This window comes from Macrobrachium rosenbergii, chromosome 48, assembly GCF_040412425.1.
Source record: "Macrobrachium rosenbergii isolate ZJJX-2024 chromosome 48, ASM4041242v1, whole genome shotgun sequence".
In the NCBI taxonomy this organism is placed as follows: Eukaryota; Metazoa; Arthropoda; class Malacostraca; order Decapoda; family Palaemonidae; genus Macrobrachium; species Macrobrachium rosenbergii.
The window spans coordinates 69990063-70009148 of NC_089788.1; the positions used below are offsets into that span (position 1 = coordinate 69990063).

Below are 19086 nucleotides of genomic sequence, written 5' to 3' on the forward strand. Positions count from 1 at the left end.
AGAGTGTTCCATTTGTAGAGTTACTGCAGGATGGAACAAAGAAGGAATGAGTTTTGTACAGCCTAGAATATCCACAACTTTTAAGTCAGGTTTTTGATTGAGAAATCTTTTATAAGTTTTTACTGTAAGGTGCACTGTATTTCCATGGATTATTTGTGTCTAATTTAAATAGCAATAGTTTTGTGAAGCTTGGGATTTTGAGAATTTACTGAAATCATTTATGAGATGTGAAGTCCACTTTAATGAAGATGACATATCATATTATATGTTAGGTTGATAAAAGGTAGACTCAAAGACATGTTCATGTATGCCTAGTTACTGTTTTGTTTTTATAAAAAGACTGTTGGTATGGAAGCAAGATATCTCAGCTAAATACAAAAGCATGCATTCTTGGGGGCTTTTGAGTCATTATGCTTGATTGTACTATGCGTTTATGTCTGAGTGTTTCGTTTGCAAATTACATGAACTTTTAGAGTCTGAGGTTGGGCATAAAAGGCTTAGGAGATTTATTTCATTTGGGTGTTGAGTATTAAAGGTGGCATCATTCTAAAGCAGTTCATTAGGTTCAGGGTACTGTTTGTGGAAGAGGGCACCAAGTCAGAAATAACTAAGTTCGTGCAATCCTGCTTTTCATCTACATTGGATTGTTTGTGGTTGATTTGGACATGCTGAAGATTCTAATGGTTCAAATGAAGATTTATGCATTTTGCCTTTCAACCTGCAGGAGTAGGAGTTACTTGATGAGAAGAGCATGTATGTTTCTGATGGCTTCAGGTTCTACAGTATTTGTAACAGACACCAAGATATGATTGTTTTCATCAGTTTAGTTCATGGTTGTTCCTGCATAAGAATTGTTGAAGCTAGACCTTACATTTAAAAAGTATTTCTATGGAAAGTAAACCTATTTTTTGTGGGTTCAGTGATTCTCAGTGCTGAAAAATTAAACCCCATTAATAGACAGAATTATGGGGTTCATTAACGGCATGTTCCTTGTTCAGAAGGAAGATGCTTGAGGTGAAAAATAAGTTTGAACCATTTTGTTTACCTCATTTTACCATATGGCTTCATTTTTTATTAAAATGTGTGATTTGGGACATTGTGATGTCATTTCCAGTGTAAGCCATAACAGTACAGTATTTAGGTCATATTCATTTGGAGAAATTTTCTCAGAATGCAACTTGGTCAGTTTGTTTAGTACAGTCTTTAACCTGAGGATTTTTGATGCACCTTTATGATTAAGAAACTGGGTTGGGGCTGACTTGCCAATCCTAGTTGGGTATGTTCATTCCAAAATCAGTAGTGTACCAACTGTTCTTGAACCATTCCATAAAAAAAAAAAATCTTAAGTATGTTTATTGCAAGGGATCTAGTTCTGCTTGGTTGCATAGAGCCTTTCCACTAAAGGAGTCATCATAGTATGTATTCCATTAAACACTTGATGCTTTCATAAAATAGGTACGGTATTAGCTATTGTGAGATTTCATGGCGAACCTCTAATATTTATTTTGCTTAAATCCAGTGTTTAAGCTTAGGGTTGTCTTTGACTTTTGATCAGAGGTATGCAATCTTTTAAGTGTTTTAATACTCCGAAGTTTACATTTACACAGTATAATACCCAGATCTTAAAGATTCACATAATCTCGAGGATACAGTATTTGCTTTTTCATTTACTACATATTGTCTGGATGCAAAGATTTATTTTTTCTTTTGTAAACTTGTGTCATCAACTGCGTGATTTTTTTTTATATGAAACTAGGTAGCCTCTGTGATTAGTGGTCTGAATGTATCCAGGTACTGTATAATGACAGTGAGCACCTTCTGCGTTTTCACTCAAATCACAAAGAATATAAGTCATGCATCCTCCCCAAAATACAGTGGAAATTGACCTCAATGTGTGTTCACTCAAGTGTAGTGGCATTTCCTATGTGTATTGGCCCAAAGCCAATGGTATTTTCCATGTATGTTTGCCCAAATACTTTTATATTTATGTATATTCATCCAAATTCAGTAGTTTTAAATCATTTACATGCACAGCCTAGTGGTATTTGACACCAGGTGTATTTTCACCTAAATATAATTGCAGTTGACTCCTTTCATATCCCCACCTTATAGAGTGGCATTTGACACCACTTTTATCCTTACCTAATTACAGTGGCATTTGACACAAAGATTATTCTTCATCCAAGTACATGTCATATAAAATCTCATCCATGCAGTGTCAGTGGACAGCTTGTGCACATCGTGCTTTAATCCCATGCAGATGCATAGGCATTAATCATTTGTTCACTCATACAATACCAAGACAATTAACACTATTTTAATCCATGCATCAGCATGTGACACCATGGACTGCTTAAGTAAATGACATAACAGATGCCACCACGAGCATTGCCATTAGAATGCATTTGCATTTATAACCAGGAGCATTTTCATTCAAGGGCTGTTGCACTATGATAAACTTGCAATCCCAGTTGTTTTCATAGTTACTCGCATCTAGTTGCCATGGGATTCCCATCAGAGAGCATTGGTGTTGTCAGCATGAAGTTAACAGTTCTTGTCTTCTGCGATTGTTGTATCTACCTTGGATAAGATAATTCATTATTAGAGAGGAATTATGGAAAAAATTATCATCTTTTCATTCAAAGGATAGAGAGAAAGGGCTAGACCAGGTAAATTATTCCTTGTAGGAGAAGAATTCCACTTTTCTTTTTCAGTTGGTTATAAAGAAGAATCTCTTGAATTGGACTAAAAATTTGCTGTCTTTACTGAAGACGTTCAGCAGTACAGCGTAGTGCTAAACATAAGGAGAGATGGCCAAATTATTAAATAAATATTGGCAAACTCCTGAGAATCATTGGTGAATTACAATAGATACCTATAGGGTATTGGTCACAACAACATAGATTTGTATTCAGTTGCAGTAACAGAGGAGGAATTTTTGCTCCCCACTGCAAAAGTAACAAGCATTGTTACGCATTATTTGCTGCTAACAAGGAAGTACATGGAGCTTGCTTGTGTATCTTCATCATTTACTGTATATATTTGAATCTTAATTTTTATATCTATGTTTTTATCTGTATATTACCCGGTTTCTCTGATATGCTTCTCTGTTCTTCACGTGTGATCATTTTTGGTCTAGGGCGTGCTTAGCAAGTTGTTAGTAGGTTTTGGTAAGCCAGTGTGTGCGTGTGATTATGTTAAGCACAGGTAACATAAGTAAAACGACGATAATAAAAATAAATAAGTGAATAGCCGGATATTAAATTCCAGGCAACGAGCAACATTCGTCATCTTGGATGGTATTATGTAGTGGTCGAGTGATTCTGGAAGGAAGAAGGGACAGGTGTGTGTGCCTGTTGCATGTGGTTTTGCCATGCATAGTTTGTTGATCATCGCCGTCATGCTGCTGCAGAACAGCCTCATGCATGGCCAGCAAAGCATGATGGTGGGAGATCCACCCCGATGGAAATTTGTACGTGTGACGATTGCTCGATAACTCTCGCTCTCTCCCTTTCTCTAGTCTCTGTGTTTGCTTCGTCTTGACTGAGACTAAGAGTCTAAGACTTAGCCGGAGCGCGTTTACTCATGCGCTGGCTTATGCCGTTTACGGTTGGCTTAGTTAGCGGGCGTTAGGCATTAGACATTAAACGCCGTGCTCTTGGCGTCGTTTGGTTGTTAACGCTAGTTTGAATCGTAATTTTTTTACTGTTTGGTTGTTAACTCAAATGTGACTTGTTAGTTTTATACTCTGAAGTTGTTGATTGGAATTTGGATTGGTTGCTTTATCTGGCTTTTGGCCGCAGTGAAATTTTGCTCATATACGTCTAATTTTTGCTCATATTGGTGTCACAGTAGACAATAATGTCAGATTCATTTAAAATGAAAAGGAATGTGTCAGTATTGATCGTATCTTCAGTAGGATAAGTGGGTGTATATTATACTCCATGCTCAGTTTATATAGATACATACTTACTTACATACATGCAGCAATCATCTCTACAAGATGGTGGTTTATCCCACACAGTTCATTGTAGCATATGTTGCAGTGTTTAGATAGAGCAAGAGGGCAGGTGTAGGAAATAATGACTCCGCTACAATTGCTCTTCATTATTAGCGTTGTTTCTTCACAAGAAGATATTTTCTTCGGTGTTCGTATAATCACAATTTGTTAAGTGACATTCGTCTTTGCAGTTGGTTTATTTCATGGTTAATGCTACTCTCTCTCTCTCTCTCTCTCTCTCTCTCTCTCTCTCTCTCTCTCTCTCTCTCTCTCTCTCTCTCTCTCTCCACACACACACACTATATATATATGTATATATATATATAATATAATATAATATATATATGTATGTATATATACAGTATATTATATATATATATATATATATATATATATATATATATATATTATATATATATATATATTATATATATATATATTATATATATATATATATATATATATATAATATTCTTTAAGACCAGGAAATACTTATGCATCACATAGTAGTTAGAAGACTTAAACAAAGATCGGATAATAAATCATGAAATTAACTATTCCGTTAATAACTGAAAAACCGGTTGAATGAATATTGTATCGCACGGTACCATATGAACCAATCAAGTCTTGATTGTATCATACAACACAATCCCCCGCTGAACTAATTAACTGTAGATTGTATCGTACGGTGGCAAATAAGCCAATCAGGTTCAGATTTTATCGGATACTGTACCAGGTGAACCATACAAACCTTGATTTTATCCTATGGTGAATGGTGCATTATTTATTTTTGCCCAGAAGAGTTACGTGGACAGTACACGTATGCCTCCAGATTTCACTGTATGCTCAGAATTATTCTCTCTCTCTCTCTCTCTCTCTCTCTCTCTCAACCTTTCCATTCAAACGATCGCTGTACGAGTATGACATTTATGAATTTTTTATTCTGTAGAGAGTCACCGCTCCATATTTTCCGCCACAAAGTTGCTTTTTTTTTTGTCGTAACGTAATACGTAGCGTTCTGTAATCTACGTAAAAAATGTCACTTGATTTTGTTTTCATGGCTAAAGGTTATAGTCCTCGAAATATCCCGACCCTGATTCACCTAGAGGGTAAGAAAATAAGCTTGAAAAAAGAAAAGTTTTGAAAAAACCTATATCCCGAGTAAAGGATATTTTGCTTTCTTTTAACTTACATTTGTTATGTTTCTTATGTCAGAAGTTAATTTCTGATTTGGTACAGTTACGGTCTAAAGTCACGCCTTGAAAAATGGGCAACCATCTTTGTACTTATTAAGTCGGCGTTAATGTTGTACTGCAAAATGCCTATTCAAGCTCTGGTCTCCTTGAGGATGTCGTGCAATTGCAGTGCATTGCTACCCTAATACAGTTCTCCTTGTATTTCTTATAATTTACATATTCATCTTTATGTATTTGTTAATTTATATATATTTTTAATAAGTAATCTCTTCTTTCTTTCTGTGTTTCCCATTACATTCTGTTACTGCTTTCTAATGAACACCATATTCTTTTGAAGCTTGAATTTCAAGTCAAAGGCACCGTGGTCTTGTTCCACGTGAATACGGTTCATTCTCTGAATAATAATAATAATAATAACAACAACAATAACAATAATAATAAAAATAATAATAATAGCGTTGGGCATTGAAGTTCATTTTTAGAAATATTAGTGAAAATGAAAAGCTTCGTGCTCGGTAATAGAAGCTACAGATTGTACGGAAGAGTGCTCTGCAATTAAAAGCCTATATTTTGCTTGGTCCATTTGAAGTTTTGTTCACGATGATGATGATAATGTTGTTGTTTGATCAGGATCTCATACAATTGAACAGGCTCTCGAGGGCTCTCAGCTGTGAAATTTTAAATTCATTAACATGAAACTGCATGCGCGCAGTTGCGGATTTTACTAATCGGTTTTGAATCGCTTTATTCTGAAAGTTTTTTTAAGTGGTAATAATAATAATAATAATAATTAATAATAATAATAATAATAATAATAATAATAATGTTGATGTCTGTAATACTCCATTCATTAACCTGAAGCTACAAGCACTCAGTGTTGGGTTTTAGTTCTCTGTTTAATAATCAATCGTTTTTTAAAGCTTTTTAATTATTGATAACAATAATAATGATGATAATGTTAACGAACCAACCAGGTGTGTGGATTTTATATATCCTTTTAATAATCACTTTATTCTGGAAGCTTTTCAAGTAATAATAATAATAATCTACAAATTAAAATGATAGATGTTCTTAAACGCGGTAATAAAAGAATGATTTACCTTAAAATATGCGTAGTATATACATAAGCTTTGTAAATAGTAATAAAAATATTATTATTATTATTATTACTATTATTATTATTATTATTATTATTATTATTATTATTATTATTATTATAACGAATCAAAAGGAGAAACGTTCGTGAGCGCGGGATTAAAAGAATCCTTTACCTCGACAATACTGTAAGCGTTGCATATAAATCACCAATCAGGCTCGCCATCAGATTCACAAAGAAAACCAAAAGTGTGCTCATTCAGTTGTCAGTCTTTTAAAAATTAGCGGCTGTCAAGCAATTGGCGAACAGCAAAACGCGCTTTGTCACCTTTGTGTGTCATGCGTAGTCGTGATTTGTATCACTGTATCGCCACTGGAACCCGTACATTATCTAATGTAGAAATTGACGCCTGGGCCGCTCATCAGATAGATCATTTGACAAAGTTTTGACCGGAGCGCTTTGAATGGTGTTCTCCTCTCTATTGTGGATTTTGTAATTGTTCGGTGGTTTAAAAGCGTTTTAGCGTCGTGTGTTGGTTTAAATTGTTCGTATACTTATAATGACATTAGGTATTTACTGTTTCATTTATATATATATATATATATATATATATATATATATATATATATATATATATATATATATATATATATATATATATATATATATATATATATCTTTGTATAATAAATATATGTATATGTATATTTTATATATATATTGTGTGTATGTATATGTATAAATTAATTTGTGACTGACATCTGGATCGAACCCAGGTCACTCAAATCAGAGAGGCCAGGATGCTACAAACTAACCCATACATGACATTTGTGGGTTAGTTGGTAGTGCCCCCAGGTCTTTCATTTGAGAGACCTGAGTTTGATCCTGATACGAGTCAGAAATTTATATCTTGTGTTGATGAGTTCATCTATATATATATATATATATATATATATATATATATATATATATATATATATATATATATATATATATATATATATATATATATATATATATATATGTGTGTGTGTGTGTGTGTGTGTGTGTGTGTTTTCTTTTTACATAATGCAAAAATTTGAACATTTAAACTTGATGTAATGCCACCACACTGGAAGTATACAAATTACTTAAAATAATATTATAAGCTCACCAAGATTTTAACCTTTAGACAACGTAAATGAATAAATGAATATTCACTTATATTTTCATATCGAATAAGGATTTCAGTCTGCAACACACATACTTGTCAAAGTATCTTGAACAGCTACAGTGTCGTGTTATAAATACAAAGAAATATCAATGAAAAAATATACGGCCCATTCACGTAGTGATGTAAAACTCAGTAAGTACTTGGTATCATGTTAACACAGACTCTCAAATCTTGGCAGTAGGTCGTTGATTAGAAGGATTGTTGTGAAGACATTCTTCCTCCTATTCTTACTGATGACTAACTATATAATAGAATATATATTATATATATATATATATATATATATATATATATATATATATATATATATATATATATATATATATACATATACATGTATATATATATATATATATATATATATATATATATATATATATATATATATATATATATATATATATATGTATATATATATATATATATATATATATATATATATATATATATATATATATATATATATATATATATATATATATATATATATATATATATTATGTTTTTCTCTTCCACCTGCCAGAGTTATCGATTTCTTCGGGATATGCTCCTCTCTCTCTCTCTCTCTCTCTCTCTCTCTCTCCAGGCCAGGGATCAAGAGTTGCATTAGGTCGTCTCAGCCTCTCGACCTAACGTGAGTAAATAGCAAGAGAATATCCTGCGGTTCACAAATGCCAGTCAGTAGGCCGAGGTGTAGTTTAGACTTCCAGTAGGCCCGCAGGCCAAGATGTAGTTTAGACTTGGATAAAAAAAAAAAGTCTAGATTTTTGTGGTAGATAACCTGTGGATGAAAAAATGCCGTTGACCCTTTTTGGCTCCGTAGGGGGTTAGTGCCGTCAGTGCACCTCATGTAGTGCACTGTAGGTGCTACTTAAGGTTCCTTGCAGCGTCCCTTCGGCCCTTAGCTGCAACCCCTTACATTCCGTTAACTGTGCCTCCTCTCATATTCTCTTTCTTCCGTCTTACTTTTCTCCCTCTCCTAACAATTGATTCATAGTGCAACTGCGAGGTTTTCCTCCCGTTACACCTTTCAGACCTTTTTATTGTCGATTTCCGTTTCAGCGTTGAATAGCCTCATAGGTCCAAGCGCTTGGCTTTGACCTGAATTGTAGATTCTGTTCTGTGCTTGCGAGGTTTGGGTAGTATGGGGGTGTGGTGGGGTGTTAGTAGAGGGTGGGGGTTGTGTTTGTCACGTCCATTTTGTCTCATCTTTATTGACGCTTCGGGGGTGTTAAGTTGAATTTCATTAGTGTTCCTATAAATAAAAGGTTTGCGAATGGGGTTTGTTTATTGCAAGGGATCTTTTTCCAGTTGTTTGTGTTCGCTTGAAATTGATCCCCACTCCGTCATTCCTTATCTACTTCCGTTTCTGATAAAAAGCAGACGCGAGTGATCAGTGTTCCGTCAGAACTGTATATAGCTTTATCAGAACTTTGAAACGTCAGTGCCTCAAAGGAAGGAGGCTGCGTAGAAGTAGAATCTCAGAGATTTTCTACTTATAATCCCCGTAGGGGGTAGCGCCATCAGTGCACCTCACTCAGTCCGCTGTAGGCATTACTTAAGGTTCTTTGCAGCGTGCGTTCGGCCCCTAGCTGTAACCCCTTTTATTCCTTTTACTGGACCTTATTTCATATTATCTTCCATCGTACTTTCCACCCTCTCCTATCAATGGTTTCGTAGTGAAACTGCGAGCTTTTCCTCTTATTACACCTTTCAGACCTCCTCTAATCTCATTTTTATTTCAGCGCTGAATGACCTCTTAGGTCCCAGCGCTTGGCCTTTGGCCTAAATCATATAATCCAATCTACTTATAATGATTCTAACGTAAGACACTGAGTAAGACTTGAATTCCAGGAGATACAGACTTGCAGCAGTGTAAGACTTCGTTAGACTGGAAATCTCAAAGGCTATAGAAGGCTATATAGGGTACGGCTGATTACGCGGAACTGTTGACTATGACGTTCATAACACAGGTCAATAATTAAGACAATTACGATGTTTTTGGTGCGCCACTTGTCAGGGCTGCATGTGACCACATCACAAGGGTATCGCTTTTGTACTTCTCTTGTATTAACTTTTGTTTTCGCCAAAGACAAAAATAGTCGCGTAGATACTCAGCTTTCTTCATCATATATATAGATATATATGTGTGTATGTGTATGTATATATATATATATATTTTTTTTTTCTTTTTTTTTGCTGGAAATTTTTCACCTGGCCATTTTCAATCGGCAACAGGCTTTTTCCCAAGACCAGCTTTATTTCACCAGTACCAGATTTTTGTCACCAAGACCAGCAGTTTTTTACCAATACCCTACATTTTTCACCGAGGATTTTTTCTTCTCTCACCAGCAAAACTTTTTTTTTTTTTCTTTTTCCTTTTTTTTTCAAGACCAGCATTTGTTCACCAGAACCGGCGTTGCTTTTATGATCATCACCTACAGTCTCCGCCAACACCAGCGTTTTCACACCAGCAACCATACATTTTCCATCACAACCAGCGTTTTTTCACCAATCGTTGAAGTTTTTCACCAGATAAAGCATTTCCCACTAACACCAGACTTTTTTTTTTCCTCATAATACCAGACGAATATTCACTAGCATTTTTCCTCCAACACTTATAAATGGTTTTCACCGCCATCAACGAGAACTTACCAGCAGAAATGTGCGTTGTCATTTCGCTCTTCAGGTTATCCTCGCGATCAAGAATGAGTAGATGGCTCAAAATTGCTTCACTGTAATGTGTATCTTTCCCATTTTCTGAGAAAATAGGTAATCGTAGGCTCTTAAATCTGGTGTGTTCCGTCATTTCTCTCATAGTTGGAACAGTAACATGTTTATGGTAGTTCGGGGTTAATTGATTGGTGGTAAAATGTGAAGACAACTAACACTGCGGTTACAGTTAAAGATTATAAAGGGATAGATTTTGGCCAACATAATAAATCTGAAGATTATAATGAGGTAGATTTTTTCTCGGAAGCTTCAACTGAGCAAATTCGGGTAAAAGTAGGTTGTAGGTTCTTTATCGGGATGTATAGTGTAAACAGTCACTGATAATAAAGATAGAATAAGAATATTGTAATTTGTGTAACGCGCACACAAGTCCAGATAGTAGTGAAAAAAAAATACTGTTTATTATAATTTTGTCTATTAAAATTTCGTTATTTCCTAAATGGGACGATGGTGAACTGTCATTGTTGCAGTGAATCCCTCCCCCTTCCCGTTCCTTGGATTCCCTTTTTCATAAATTCCTCTCGGTGCTATGAATTCACCTTGTGACTGAATTCCCCCGGTTGCCCGGAATTACCATTGTATCGTTGGATATCCCTTATTGTCTCCGACTTCCCTAGTTAGCTTGAACTGCTGTGTTATCTGTGATTCCCTTAGATTGATTGAAATCCCCATGTTGCCGCGAATTCCCATTGTTACCTTGAAATACTTTAAGTCAGCCTGGATTCAGTACTAATGAAGAACGCAAATGGTATCTGTCACCTGCCATCTCCTACCTTTCGCATTGCATAACTCGGTGTTGCCTCTGTGCGTCTGCAACAGCCTCCTCCCTTCACTCCCCCCCCTCTCCCCCTTCCCCCTCCCTCCTTCCCTCCCTTCCTCCCTTAAGCTCACTGGACACCTGGTGACATGTGTTTACCGGTGTCTGGCTCATATATGACATGTGTTTGTGACAATTTTTAGTTGCCTGCGTTGCGCCCGACTTTGATTTATGAGCTTAACGTGTTGCTTATGTGTCTGAAGGATTGTCGTCTGTATTAATTGGTGCGAGTAATGTTTCCGACCTGTCCGGGGACGTTGCGTCTCGCTCGAGTGGGCGCCCCTCGCGAGGGCAGAGTCCTTTTGTGTCAGTATTTGAGAGCGAAAGAATAGGGACGAGGAACCTCCGGACGGAGACGGTGAAGACCCTATTTGAAGTCTTGAGTCTTAGATAAGCTTTGTCCAGGGACAGAATGATGTTTGTCCATTCCATGCTTCGGAACTCTCTATCTGATTTTAGTTTTCCTGGAATTTTATCTCAAGAGGCACCCGTAGGGGGATGGGGTAGTGCCGTCAGCGCACCTCATGTGGTGCACTGTAGGGTTTACTTAAGGTTCTTTGCAGCGGCCCCTCGACCCCCAGCTGTAACCCCTTTCATTCCTTTTACTGTACCTCCGTTCATATTCTCTTCCATCTGACTCTCCACCCTCTCCCAACAGTTGATACATAGTGCAACTGCGAGGTTTTCCTCCTGTTACACCTTTCAAAGCTTTTTACTCTCAATTTCCGTTCCAGCGTTGAATGACCTCGTAGGTCCCAGAGCTTGGCCATAGGCCTAAATTCTTTATTCTGTTTTATTCTATTCTATCCCAAGAGGCTAGTCATTTTCTTTATGACCTCAATGCCTGGGTTTGGGCCAAAATGCTTTGTCTGACTGTACGGCGTGCTAGCAAAGGGGAAATATACCGTATAGATGAAATTATGCAAATAGTGCAAGATATAGCTAGTGAATTGTCTATTATAATTTGTTTATTTAATTACGGTGTTCTGTGTGATATGTTTTGTCGTTAGTAATTTTATTTCACTTGGGTTTTCTAGTGTTTCGTAGATTACTTTATGATAAAGGCATCAATTTCTCCCTCCAACTTGAAAGAAAATCATTGACTGATACGGCTAATAGTGATGATTTGTTTCTCAGTGGTAAGATTTTCTTTATGTATTATGAATACCTGTCATTTTTGTAGCTGTAGTGTCTTTATTCATTATTATTCATCAGGGTCCTGTAAAGGAGAAATAATAATAATAGTAATGCCCAAGGTATTTTCTTATACGTTTCCTTTATACTTATACATTTCCTGCAGTGTCTGTTTATTCATTATTATTCATCAGGGTTCTGAAAAGGTGAAATAATAATAATGATAATAATAATAATAATAATGTAATTATTATTATTATTATTATTATTATTATTATTATAAATGGCAAAGTAATTTTCCTATACACTTCCTCCTTTCGCGAAGAGTAATTCTTATCATAAAAATAAGCCTGGATCATAATTTTCTTATAATCATCCCTCATTAAAGATGGGAGCTTATCGCCTCATTCTGGGCCAGGCCTTCTTCACTCTTCATCGCCTCTCTTTCTTTCTTTCTTTTTTTTTCTCTTGCCTTTTAGGCCTTGCCCCAGCCAAGGCATATTAGGTAGTTCCTGTTCTGGTAGGTTTAAGAAATAACAACATGCTCTCATATTCCCTTCTCTTCAGGTTTGGAGTTATTGATGGGGTCTTTTAATAACAGTAAGATAAAAGAATATTTTCAGGGAGAAATTCCCGATTACAATAATAACAATCAAATGTTAGTTTTTTTATTAATTTGGTCACCTTGGTTTTTTCATGGTCATCTTGTGTCTTGGCTTTTATGATGAAACGTCCATAATGTGAAATGTTACTTGAAATGATTAATATCGTTGTTGTTGTTTTCAAGGTTAAGAGCTATGAACCAGAGTCAGCCGGGAAAAGAACAACCACATGGAGGTCCTGTGTTGGGGAATTGTGTGTGTGTGTGTGCATGTGTGTATGTGTTTATATATACATATATATATATATATATATATATATATATATATATATATATATATATATATATGCATGCATTCTGTACCCTTGTCCCCCTACGCTCTGTTAATTGATTTATCGATGCTTGTGCTTGCTAATATTTCTCCGTAATGTCTTTCAGTTTTTAATAACCCGCTCTCTCTCTCTCTCTCTCTCTCTCTCTCTCTCTCTCTCTCTCTCTCTCTCTCTCTCTCTCTCTCTCTCTCTGAAAGTCCCTTTCACGGAAAGGACATTAAACTAATAATTCACAGGCCACTAACTTTTAAATTGTACTTCTAGGAAGTGAACAATATTGGTGCATGACTGCATCAGTGAGAGAGAGAGAGAGAGAGAATGACTTTTATTTTGACCTAACTGCTTTGTGAGTCAGCAGGTTGCGCTTCATTAACTGTGGTTGTCCTCTTGTGACTGTTGGGAAAAGCGCGAAGCATCGGGAAAATGATGCGTCTTCGATTTTCCAAATGAGCGAATACTTTCACTTAGAAATAAAAGATTGTTTACTCAGTCTTCACACACTGGCCTTAGGTTGTGGATTTGACAGCATGTGGTTTGACGTTGTTTTTCATTTTGTCGGGGGGGGGGAGAATGTCATTAATTGCATTTTCTAGCCAAGTCTACCTCAAAAGTGCCCCCCCCCCCTTTCAGAAAGTTGTTCCTGTCAGTTGTGAATAGAAACTAATCAATATTATCGTCACCTGATTTCTATTGTTTTTCGTTTCTGAACAGACGGTTCTGTGGCGTTTACAGTATAAGTTTTATGCTTCATTATTTTTGTCATTTATATAATTTTATTGAAATCCAAACCTCAGTACATACAGAGCTGAATACAGCGTCGTATTCCAACTTAAAGTAGCTTTTGTTGTTCTCGTCTGTTCGTCATGATATGCGACAGATCACTTTCTTTCTCCTCGGTATAATTAGTGGCGATGTAGAATTCTTTGATACAACGCGAGCGTACCCATTAGACCGGTAAGGAAAGCCTTCTGTTTAGAATGTTCGTAAAACTGGTGAGATGTGTCGAGTTTGATGATAAGTCAGTCAAGCTGACGCTTGGAAAAACAAGCAAAAAATGCGCTGAAGTTTCTCTGACGCCGTCGAGTTTTCTGTACAGCGTATAATCAAGGCCACCGAAAGTAGATCTATCTTTCGGTGGTCTCGGTATGATGCTGTATGAGCCGCGGCCCATGAAACTTTAACCACGGCCCGGTGGTGGCAAGTCCTATATCGTTGCCAAGCGCACGATCATGGCTAACTTTAACCTTAAATCAAATGAAAACTACTGAGGCTAGGGGGCTGCAATTTGGTATGTTTGATGATTGGAGGGTGGATGATCAACATACCAATTTGCAGCCCTCTATCCTCAATAGTTTTTAAGATCTAAGGGCGGACAGAAAAGGTGCGGACGGACAGGCAAATAGCCATCCCAGCAGTTTTCTTTTACAGAAAACTAAAACTATCTCGAACATGTAACCACGCATTTATTTTTCGGAGTGAAACTGTTTTGTACACTTATTGCATATTCCAAATTGGAATTTCTTGCACAACTGTTTACCGAACTTGAAAGCGTTAAATTCTTGCTGCAAATGCTTTTTTTTTTTTTTTTCCGGTATGTTTTTTCTCTTCTGTATTACAGGTAAGGTTTTTTTCATAACCCGTGAATAGTTATATATTTAGAATGGTTGTATATTTACGGATGTTATAACATGGCATTCTAAACGTTAACTATCTTTGGAGAATTATTTTTGCGGATAAAAACACCGTTTGTTGACCTTTGCGTTTCTTGTTGCTAACGTCGTTAGGAGGGAGTGCTCCCTACGCAAATGTTACGTTTGCTTGTTTGTGTGGTTACGCAAAAAACGTATGGTTGGATTATTGCGAAAAATTTACCGGGGGCCTAGTACAGAATAGAGAATTCAGGCTAAAGGCCAGGCGCTGGGACCTGTGAGGTCATTCAGCGTTGAAAGGGAAGTTGAGAGTGGAAAGGCTTGAATGGTGTATCAGGAGGAAAACCTCGCAGTTGTACCATGAAACAATTGTTAGGAGAGGGTGGAAAGTTAGATGGAAGAAAGAGAATGTGAACGGAGGTACAGGAAAAGGAATGACGCTAGGTGCAGCTAGGGGTTGAAGGGACGTTGCAAAGAACCTTAAGTAATGCTTACAGTGCATTGCGTGAGGTGCACTGACGGCACTACCTCCCAACAGGGGCATGAGCCTAGTGATTGGCAACACATATAACTTAAAGAATTCGAAACCTCACGCGCCGTAGATTTGGGTGACCAGATTTAATCTTGAATATGCGATGGGCAACAAGTTCTGAGATGTAGGGAGAATTAGGCATATATAATTATGTGAGAAGGAATATTTTAAGGGGGTGAATTGTTCAGCCTTGGTGGAGGTATGTGGTCTCCAAACCCGCTTGCTGACTTGTGTTCTGCTCGTTTGTCATATTCAGAAGTTACTGATGTTTTATATGGAACTTTACTTTGAATTATTATGAAGTTCTGTCATAAGTTGTGATTGTATATGCATATACTGTACATAGATTATATATGTGTGTGTGTAAGTATAGCAAGAAATCATTTCCCCTTATTGGTTTTGGCTCTGTAGAAAGAAAGGTCGATGCAACATTCGTATTTTATTACTGAAATGGCTTGAAACGAGCATGGTGAAAATATAGTTTTAGCCACTTCACACGCCTACACAGAAAGCTCACCAGTGTGTTTTGAAACCCCCATCCATCTCTTTTGTATTGCGACGATACGATAGCCCTCCCTTCTCAATAACTTCTTGTTCTTGTACTCATTTAGCCATCTCTTATTAGGTCTTCTCTCGCCTTTCTCAAGACCTCCGATTTTTTCATCATTTGCAACTGACTATTGCCCTCCATTCTTTCCACATAACCAGACCACTCAATTCACACTGGTCGTCGCCAGCTTAGATCGCGTTACTTCCATTCGCATTTCATTTCTATGAAGAATCCACTTGTCAGTAGTTTCACCAGTAGCACCCGTTTTTAGTAACCGTAGGGGTCCTGTTAAATATCCGATTTCCTTGTACGTTTTTGGATGAGCTTTTCTACCGAAGACTCGAACTCGCAGTGGGGAATATGGTTTTCGTTGCTGGTAGGGTTCGAATCCACACACAGTAAAAAAAAAGAGTGAAAGGTCAGGTTGGTGCCACGAAGGAGGTTTCAGTTTAGTTTTCGAGTCTCGATAAAAATTTGTCGCATGGTATTCCGTAGCTTGAAGTGTCGTAAGCATCTCTCTCTCTCTCTCTCTCTCTCTCAACTGGACGAACATGACACCCTCCCTAAAAATCAAGTATGCTTCTGTTGACCTGAACAGCGAATCGTGGACCTAGTTGTGAAACGACTTGCGGATTGCAGTTAGTATGGAGAGAGAAAATAACTAAGAGTGTACATTGCTCAGTCATAATATATACCATCAGAACTGAAAGAGTTAATCCTCAACTCACTGTGGTGAAAATCATTCATAAACAGCATCTTTCTATCTCCCTAGCTAAGACATTTTAGTGAATATCTGATGTCTTTTGTTGGTCATGTCGGTGTAATTCACGCATGGTCTAATGGCGTGTTCTCCTATCATCATAGAAGGCAACAGCAGCTAAGTGCTACCGCTCTCACGGCGCGTGTGTCATCTTTTCCAGCGCCTGCCCCTTCTGAATACTGCTCATACTGTGTACCTGAAATGAGCTTAGGAGAAAAAAAGGAAAAAGAATAAAAAAAAAGGTTGCTACTACGCTTTCCATAATCACTACGACTGCAGTATCGATGGCATTGTATGGGTGTGGTGTTACGTGACAATCCCCCCTCCCCCTCCCCCCTTCTCCCCTCTCCCACATCACCGCTTGTGCTCTTTGGTGTGTGTTTCGTTATATATTCCTGAAGAGAATAAGCTTTTCGTAAGTAATCTCCCTCTAGAGAGTGCCGAGGAAAAGTTGCAATCAACTCAGCGTTTTGGTTGGATTAGGCTGTTTGGCGCTGGCCTCTTCTTGGTGGATTGGTGGGGAGGGGGAAGGCGACAGAGTCCTGGGGAAGCATTGGATGTGGAGGGAGTGGTGATTGGGGATGGGGGAGGTGGAGGAGGAGGAGGCTGTTGATGATGATAATGATGTGGGTCGGCGGCGTGGTGCCTGATGTCGGCTCGGGAGCCCCACGCTCATTCAGTGTGTGTATGTGCGCGGCAGTCCGCCGCCCGCCCCGCGTAGTGGCGCGACAACTGCCTCCGCTGCTATCATGGCGCACAACCACTCCTCTTTTCGTCACACCCAACCGCCCACTGCACCCTACAAAGACCGATGGATACTTCCGTGGGCGTGATCGGCCGAACATGGGCGCTACGAAGGATGCAAAGTGCCAGGGTGGATATTTGAGCTGTAGTGTTGTAGAAGTGCCGGAGACCATGTGGTGTAGTGGTGATGGTGGGGGGAGGGGGGGAAGGGGCTGCCATGTTGGTTGTGGTAGTAGGCGTGTTGAGAGAGAGAGAGAGAAAGAGAGAGCGGGAGAAAGAGCGAGAAATAGTGTTGAGTTGTAGAGTGAAGAAACATATACTACAAACGCAGCAGGAGTAGTGTGTGTCTGCCCTTGGTTCAAAAAATGGCTTTTAGCATCGGCCTAATGTTGCATTGGCTTTCGCATCCTCCTCCTCCTCCTCCGTGTGGTGGTGATGGAGGAGGTGTTGGCCTACGGTAAAGGACGAAGAAAACGAACAGTGCTGTCTGTCCTGCCGCCGTGTGTACTATGTGCTGTTACTTTTCTCTCTCACGGGGTTTTTGGGCCTGGTGGTGGGGAAAGCCTCCCGCTCTTTCGGTTTTCATTTTAAGATGACAGCAATTACGGTGATGGTGTTGATGAGAAGCAATATCATGATGATGATGATGATGAGTGCTGGGGAAGAGGGCCAAAGCGGGTGGCCGGGTGTGGGCGTGGGCCATCACCATCACCACTGCCGCTGCTGCTGTTGCTGTTCCTGCTGCTCTGGGTGTTGGCCCCTGCTCATCTGTTTTTCTCACAGAACAGCAAAGATGTCGCCCAATCATCCCTCGGTGTCCGAAAATGTCCTGTCACACGGACGCTCGCAGGCAGCGGCGGCACCATCGGCCTAACGTGAGCTCCACCATGTTTTAATTCTCCATCAAACTGGTGTGTGTGTTTGTGTGTGTCTATGCACGGCTCGGTGCTCCTCCCTTCGAGTTGAGGATGACGTCTGGTGGAGGAGAAGGAAGGAGGAGGAGGAGAGGCCTCCGCCGCCTCCTATTTGATGGTGGCACCGACGTCAGGAATGAGGACGAGAAGAGAGAAAGGACCAGAAGGATCACGCCGTCAGTGGTATGTATGAATATGTCTGTGGGAAAGAGAGAGAGAGTGAGAGAGAGATGGTAGTGGTGGTGCAAGTGGCCGGTGTTGGTGGTGGTGGTGGTGGTGGTGGCGGTGGCACTACAGCTGGGGGATTTGTGTGGCGGCCTTCAGTGTGGGCGCCATTGTGTCGCACCCATCCACCAATATCACTAACCCATACGAGCACCAGCCCCCCGCCTCCTGTCTCCTCCCCTCCACCCTCTCCATTTCATTCCCCCTCCTCCCCCCTTCCATCATCTCCTCCCTGCTAAAGATCTTCTCCTTTCGTTGATTCCCATGACAAGGATCATTATCCTTTTCTCCTGGGATTTTTATTTTATCATTTTTTTTTTTATAGATATTCTTTATTATATCACTAATGGCTTGTATGGTCTTCGGGTCTTCTGCCAAGATGTTTTAAGTCGGCTGTGGTGGTTTTTGATTTGTGATGTCGTAGGCCTGCTGCAAACGACGATGCATTTCTTACCATGTGAACTGCAGAAAATCTCTCTCTCTCTCTCTCTCTCTCTCTCTCTCTCTCTCTCTCTCTCTCTCTCTCTCTCTCAACACATAGCTGCACTAGGTGTCTTTCTGTTGCATATCCTTAAACCGTTGTCAGACTC

General features: G+C 38.7%; 1 protein-coding gene across 7 annotated transcripts in view; it reads left to right on the forward strand.

Annotated features, from left to right (window-relative positions):
* Positions 1–19086, forward strand: part of LOC136831506 (serine/threonine-protein phosphatase 4 regulatory subunit 1-like) — a 424185-nt gene that overhangs the window by 140658 nt on the left and 264441 nt on the right. The window contains exons 1-2 of one of the 7 annotated variants that reach the window (XM_067092044.1): positions 17311–17487; positions 18141–18454. The exons of 4 other annotated variants lie outside the window; for them this stretch is intronic. The gene's annotated coding sequence lies outside the window, so the exon portion shown is untranslated. Of the gene's footprint in view, positions 1–17296; positions 18455–19086 lie in introns of those variants that run through there. 2 more of the 7 variants (XM_067092043.1, XM_067092045.1) reach the window with 2 other exon arrangements.